At 32.6% G+C, this 7,969-nt stretch overlaps 1 pseudogene; it reads right to left on the bottom strand.

Annotated features, from left to right (window-relative positions):
• Window positions 1-4,018: 4,018 nt before the first annotated feature.
• Window positions 4,019-4,935, bottom strand: LOC134471135 (olfactory receptor 4A16-like; annotated as a pseudogene).
• Between the last annotated feature and the right edge of the window lie 3,034 nt (window positions 4,936-7,969).

Consider the following 7,969-nt stretch of genomic DNA (forward strand, 5'->3'; position numbering starts at 1 on the left):
ATCAATAAAAAAACAGACAATCATAAAACTGAATACCAAAAAGGAGGAAAAATATGGAAAAGGTAAAGAATGAAGCAAGTATCAGTAGATATTTTCAAATGAAAACATATATATGGCCAAGTGGCACATGTGTCTGTGCTCAATTGGAGTAATCACCAAAAATACTAATCAAAATTACTGAACTAAATTGCCTCACAGTTGTTAGAATGGCTATTACTGAACAGACACAAGGTAACAAATGTCAGTGATATTATAGAGAAAACACAAACTTGCACACTCTTTTTGGGGTTCTAAATTAGTACCGTGGTTATAGAAAATGGCTTGGAGTTTCCTCAAAAAAATAAAATTATACCTACCATATTATCCAGCAATTATATTTCTGAGTAGTTATTAAAATACAAAAATAATATTTTATATAGATCTGTACTTTATAACAGCATTATTCACATAATCCAACATACGAAACACCAGTGTCCATCACTCAGTTAAGGGACAACCAAAAAGTGACATATATGTACTGTACATATAATTATCATTCAATTATATTATATATTATAGAATAAGTTGGTAAGTAATATATAATACAGTAATACAGTGCCTCAGTTCATCAATATTTGTGTACACAAAGAAAAGCATTTTGCAAAATTTTCTTCCTTTCACAAATTCCATATCAATTGTGCAACACCATCTTCCCTAGATTTGTGAAATCAATTAAGTGTGTGAACCAAGATACCACCGACAGATGCTAGCACACTTATAATAATCATTTAATATTTACATGACAAAATATTTTATTGGTTTTATTTATAAAATACATAAAATTCAATATTACTTAACCTTACATAAGAATGATATGCATTTATGATAATGTAAGTGAACCTAAAGGATGTATTACTGTGACTTATAAAATGATGCCTTATGCCATTTATGTGAGGGATATAAAATAGTCTCACAGTGTAGGGGAGTAAAGTAGTGCCTATAAAAGCCCGCAAGATGGGATAAGCAAGATAAAATGATTTATACATTTTGCATGCATCATACTAGTCACAGTTATATTGACTATATTGTATTCCTGAAATTTGCTTAAAAGACTATATTGTATTCAATATAGTCTAATTTGCTAAAATGGCATACTTTCAGTGTTATAATCACAATAATAAATGAAAAAATACTGATTTTCTGAGGCAATCAATGTGTTCATTAGATTGTGATGGTACACGTCTGAACATCAAGATTTTGCCTTAAGTATATGTGATTCCTATTGAGAAATTAATTATACATTAATAGAGCTAGAAAAAATAGAAAATAATAATAATGGTGCTAATTACAAGACAACTTCTTGAAATATTCCTTTGCATTCGTTTTTTGGAATACATTCCAATTGAGATTGACAGATTATTGTCCTTCAAATTCTTTGGGGTTTTTTAAATTAGTAAATGGTTCAGGAAAAGTTAATTTTTGTTATTGATTTATAGGATCATTGATAGGTGTTATTGGATACACCTTCTGTATGTTTTAAGTCCTTTGAGATACTATATGGCAATGTGTTATATGCACCGTTTGTTAGTTATCATGGTGATTGTTCCATGAAAGCATGGGGATGTGTAAAGAAGTTTCACATCCGTTTTCCATTTCCTATTTCTGTTCCAATACCCATTCCAGAAATGACCTCTTGAATACTGTGTGATAATTAGGATTTATTTTAGGATTAAGCCCGTTTGTTTTTTCATTTTAATCAAATATTCCCATGGCTTGCTATTAAAGTTAAAAACCTGTAGGAAAAATATCATAATTCCTAGAAACTCCAAAACACTGATGAAAGAAGTCAAAGAAACTCAAAACATGAGGCGGTTAACCAAGAATAAGAAGACTCAACATTAACATGTATTTTCACTTCTAATTCATCCACAGTTTCAAACATCTGTAAACAACCACTCATTGATTTTTTGTAGAAATTGATAAGCTGTTTCAAGAATTTTTATGAAAATATGGAAAAACTATAACAGTCAAAATAATTTTGAAAAAGACAAATAATTTTGAATAATTCATACTGCTGTGTTCTATAGGTAGCATGAAGTGCAGTATTGGAGAATATTTAAATATAAATAAAAGGCTAGATAATTCAAAATATTCCACACATTGCATCTGAGATTCCTTTACAGAAAAGCAGAGAGAGAGAGAGAGAGAGAGAGAGAGAGAGAGAGAAATAGTAGTCTTTTCAGTAACAGTGCTGAGGTAATTGAACATCCTCTTGCAAAAAGTATATATTGATTGATATTTATGGCAGCATAAATAAAATTAACCTAAAATGACTTTTAAGCATTATGTTAAACTGAAATATATAAACAGTCTAAAGGGGAACATCAGAGAAAATTTTTCTGAGTTTGGGTCCACAAAGGTTTCCTAAACTTGGCAAAATGATTGATAAAATAAATTGGTTGTTAATTTTATTGCATAAACACTAACCCATTTTATTCTCCAGTTCCTTTTAAGAGAATAAAAACCCAAGCCATTGTTGGAGGCAAATTATTTTCAAACCATAAAATGGATGGACATGTTGTTTCTAGAATGTGTAATAAATACCATTTCAGTAGTAACAATCAATATTGACTGAGTAAAATCCACTTAATACAGAAGATACATACAAAAAGTTAATCATCTTGAAATCTGCTCAATAATATTAATAAGTAAAAAATGAAATGATATTACTGCATTCAAATTCAGATGACTAAAACTTAAAAATCTTTTTAGCACCAACTTATGACAAGGAGGGAGAAAAACCGAAGATATCAATTTTGCTAGCTGTTAAATAAAAGTGAGTGCATTGGAAAACAGTTTGACCATTTCTGCTAAGTTAAATATGCACTTTACATTAGCCCTTATCATCTATTCATAGATATTTACCGATGTAATGAAAACTTACAACTAACTGAAAATGTATCCGCTTATATGCATTTTATATTATCATATTAGAACAGTTTCATTCATAATTTTAAATATCTGCAAGGAAGCTGAACATAATTGAAAAAAATGATTAAATATATAAAAGAAACTATGATAGGTCTCTAAAACAACACTAATTAAAAGTAAAAATGAATGTTCTGCTGATATTTACAGGAATAATTTACTCAAATGTAGCATAGGAAATAAGCCAGTTTCTAAGGACTGTATGCCCTTTGGCCTTTTATTTATTAATATAATACTCAAGTAAGACATAATTAGACTTGACACATATCCATTTTTGTCCGAACCTAAGAGAAAGAGACAAGTTGACTAAAAAATGTATAGGAAAAATTGTAGGGTCATAAGCATTGAATACTTTAACTGCCATGATTCCCAGCTTGGCTTCTTATGCTTTTCTGAAACAAAACATCCAAATTGAATAAATAAGTTCAATCTATTTTCCACATCAACTGAATGAAGTTTTTTAAGAGAAGTATTCACCGATGTTCTCTTTAACTAAACACAATATCATCTACTATGCAACAAACTTCAACTGTAAATGTATAGATTTTGATGAGCAATACTAACAATTCCAAAGCAAATTTAATAATTCAGATGATAAATCTTTTATATTGATAAAGCAATAAACATCACAAGTTCAAAACTTTTCTTTTATTCCCAGAAATTATCTGAGCATTAGACATATTCTTACCTCATGAAAGAGGGTCACAGAAAATTTCCAAAAGGAGCCTATATTTTCTCCCTTGAAAAAAAAACACAACAACTATACTAAAATTTTAGTTTAATGTAAATTTTAAAAAGTTAGGAGATTTGTTGTGCTTATTTTTTATCTTTTTTTTCTTCTAAGAGAATAGAAAATCATACTTTTGCCGAATCTTCCACAAACTATGACATTTCTTCCAACATAACGGATAATTTATTCTCCTTCTAATGGTTTTGTGTAAGGAAAGATATACTTCCCTAAAGAATCCATTGAGGTGACAGCATCATCCTTAAGACTTACTGTGTGTTTCTTAAATTAGAATTAATAACTGATTCAGCGTGAAGATGTTCACTACATAGTTAACTTCTGATGCCAGAGTTTTTGCATAGAATTTTTCATCTTTGAATTTCTCAAACTATATATCAAAGGATTTAGCATAGGAGTAATAACTATATAAATTACAGTCATTAATTTATCATTTGGAAAGTTGCAAACAGATCTAATATTCATGAAAATAAAAGGAATAAAAGAGAACACAACACTGATGTGGGAGCTGCAGGTAGAAAGAGCTTTTTTCCGACCTCAATGTTTGTGAGTTTTAAGATTGTTTAAGATCAAACTACAGGAGATGAACAGGAAGATAAAGACCACCATGCACCCCATTATTTTTGAACACAGTAAGACCAATAAAGAAGGTGTCAAGTGTATGAAAGCTCTAAAAATGGGGAAATGTCATAGAAGAAATGATCAGTGACACTGGATCCACAGAAGGGGAGACTACCAACAAAGACAAATTGAACCATGGAGCATTCAAGAGCTCCAGCCTAGGCCACCACCAGGAGGAGGATGCACACCTGCCAATTCATGATAGTCAAATAGTGCAGAGGCTTACAAGTGACCACATAGCAGTCAAGGGCCATCACCACGAGAAGGAAAACCTCAACACCCCCAAACAGGTGCTCTACAAAGAGCTGACCTATGTAGGTTGGGGAGGAAATGGTCTTTCTGTCACTAAGCTGGTCTATAAACAGCTTTGGTGGAACAGGAAGTGCAGTAAACATCACCCATGGGTGAGTGACTGACAGCTAAGAAAGAAGTACATTGGAGAGATCAGGAGGGGTCATGAGGACAGTGACCATGATGAGCAAGTTGGCCACCACTGTCACTGTGTAGAGGAATAAAAGCATGATAAATAATACCCTTAATTCTTTGGGACACTGCATGAGGCCCAAAAGAATAAATTCGGTGACATTGTTACTATGTTCCATTCAGTCTGGTAGAAGGCTTGTGTCAGAGAGGAGTGGTAAGGAAAACAGCCTAACAGGAAACTGAACCGGTCTGTGATCCTATCTATCACAGAGCACATCTTTATTGTATTGTCTTTCACAGTGCTGAACACACAGAAAACATTAAGTAAACAGCAATTGAGATTCTCTTCCAAATAATCTGATAGCCCTGTTGATCATTCTAATTCTCCCTGGATGATGTTGTGGGGGCTACATTTAACAGGTTATTTTTCAGTGGATGTCTATAGAGAAGAAATAGGAAGCCATAATGCTCATTCACATATCTCACTCTTTCTTTAAAATGTTACTTCATGACACAGACATAAGAAAAGATAAGTAATAAAAAAGATAAATAATAAAATAAAAAATGGAGAAATCCATCTACTTTCAAGAAATCTGTTCTCCAATCATAGAAACGATCATTAAGTACATTAATTAACACAAATCACTGTTTAAAACTGATGGCATTTATAGAGAATAATGTTGTGCCACAATTTCTGCACCAAACGAAAACCTGCCATTGAAGGCCTCGGATCAATACATTGTTATTGCAGTATGAGGTTTTGGTCATGTGAATTTGAAAGAACTTTGAGTCTTAATAATTCTTCATTCAGTAATAAGAGATAGAATTATGATTTATGAAAAAGTAGAAAATTGTTTGTCCCACTTCCTTGTAGAAAGAGTTTAGTAATACTCTGAGTTGAGTATTTGCTTTTATGAGAGCTCTGATTCTTTCCATTTCATCTTCGCTTGTACTGATTTCCTGACAAGTTTATATATCCTACATTGATTTTAGTAATTTTTTAATACTCTGAACTGACCATTGACTGTCGCTGACTACTACAATAGCACTTCATTACTACATTAGATTATCACTAAATTGACTCCAAAAACATAGCTCCTTCAAGAGATAAATCCACCCTCAGTATGAGCTGGCATAGACACGAGTCATTTTTTAAAAAGCAATTATCAATATTGCAAAAACGAAAAAGACTGAACTAGACAATCTCAGAATCTGTCCAGTGAAACTGTCTATGACACTATTAAGTATAAAACTGATGTCTTTTATTCAGGTGACATTTTCCTTTTCTCATATTTTTGATAACATGAAACAAATCCTCAACTGGCCAGAAGAGTTGTTTACATAACAGAAAAAAATAAATCAATCAAAGTGTACTACATGCTATGGATACATCCAAAACCAGATATACATCTGTGTTAGTCTATCATTAAAAATACCCTATAATCTAGTGTAATAAATCCAATGTTGCATTTGTCATACTTGTAACATGCTATACTTGTCATGTGGTAAAATGGAAATACCTGTCATGATTCAATACTAAATCAAATATATGTACAAAATATATGTATAAAATATATTTTGTACATTTTGATTAATTTATGTATTTTGAAAAATTAATTTTTATAATTCCTTTCCCCCCTCTGCCACTGTTAATACATTAGATGCATCTCACTGTATCCCAGGAATATTTCACTAGTTTCTCTTGTTTGTAGCTTTTATTTTTTTATTTTTTACTGTATTTTCTGTTAATATATTTTTATCTTAAAAAGAATAAAGCCAATGAAAAGAAAATAGTGTAAGTAATACAGGTTTTCAAAACAAGATAATAGGAAATAAAGAATGGTTATCATAATGCCTCTTGTTGTCTTCAAAATAGCTACCCATACCATCAGGCATAATAATAGCTGACATCTTAGTCTGTATTTCTCTGGGTCAGATGGTGACTGACAGGGGCGTGTTTGGGGGGAAGCTTGACTCTTCTTGCCTTTCATTCTGTGTGCTGAAAGGATTTGGTGTCTAGTTCTTCTCCTTGATGCCTTCACATGAAGCTGACTCACAGCAAGTAGCTGTGTGTGTTCTTTTTCTTCTCCCCACAGCTCATGAATGGCACTACCTGGAAGAGGCTGGTGAATGACAGTCTATTTAATAAATGGTGTTGGAAAAACTGGCTCTCCATTTGCCAAGAACTAAAGCTAGACCCATGCCTATCACCATGTACTAAATTAAAATCTAAATGGATCAAAGATCTGAATATTAAAACAGAAACACTAAATCTACTAGAAGACAAATTGGGTAGAAACCTTGAAGACATAGGGGTAGGTAGAGAAATCATGAACAGGACTCAAACTGCACGGGAAATACTTCCCAGAATCAATAACTGGGACCACCTCTTATTAAAAAGTTTTTCCATGTCAAAAGTAATCTCCAGCTTAGGGAAAGAAAACCCACAAACTGGGAAAAGATCTTAGTGAACTCCCCCTCAACAAGGGACTTTTGTCTAAAACATATAAAGAATTTTAAAACTCAGACCCCCAAACTTCAAAGATCCAATCCAAAAATGGGCATCTGAGATGAATATGTACTTCTCAGATGAAGAAATACAAATGGCAAATAAATACATGAAAAAATGTTCATCATCATTGGTCATTAGAGAAGTGCAAATTAAAACTACTCTGACATTCCATCTCACTTTTGAAAGAATGACCAGGATCAAGAAAACCAACAACAACAAATGCTGGAGAGGCTGTGGGGAAAAAGGAACTCTCCTGCACTGTTGGTGGGAGTGTAGACTGGTACAGCCTTTGTTGAGGTCTGTCTGGAGATTTCTCAAAAAGTTGGGATTGGAAATCCCATTTATTCCAGCTATTCCACTTCTAGTCATATTCCCAGAAGAACTGAAAGCATCATACCACAGTGATATATGTGCACCTATGTTTATAGCAGCACAATTTGTAATCACCAGATCTTGGAAACAACCCAAGGGTCCACCAACTGAGGAATGGATAAAATAGTTGTGGTATTGCTATAAAATGGAGTACTACTCAGCTATAAAGGAGGATCACGTTGAGATATTTATCAATAAATGGGCGCAGCTTGAGACCATACCCATAAGTGAAATAAATCAATCTCGCATGTGTGAATACCAAATAGTTTCCCTAATGTAAGACATGATTCAAATATATAAAAGTATGTGGTAATCATGATTCCCCATTA

The sequence above is a fragment of the Cavia porcellus genome, unplaced genomic scaffold (genome assembly GCF_034190915.1).
Source record: "Cavia porcellus strain 051 isolate PalLab524CR breed Dunkin Hartley unplaced genomic scaffold, mCavPor4.1 scaffold_17, whole genome shotgun sequence".
NCBI classification, from domain to species: Eukaryota; Metazoa; Chordata; class Mammalia; order Rodentia; family Caviidae; genus Cavia; species Cavia porcellus.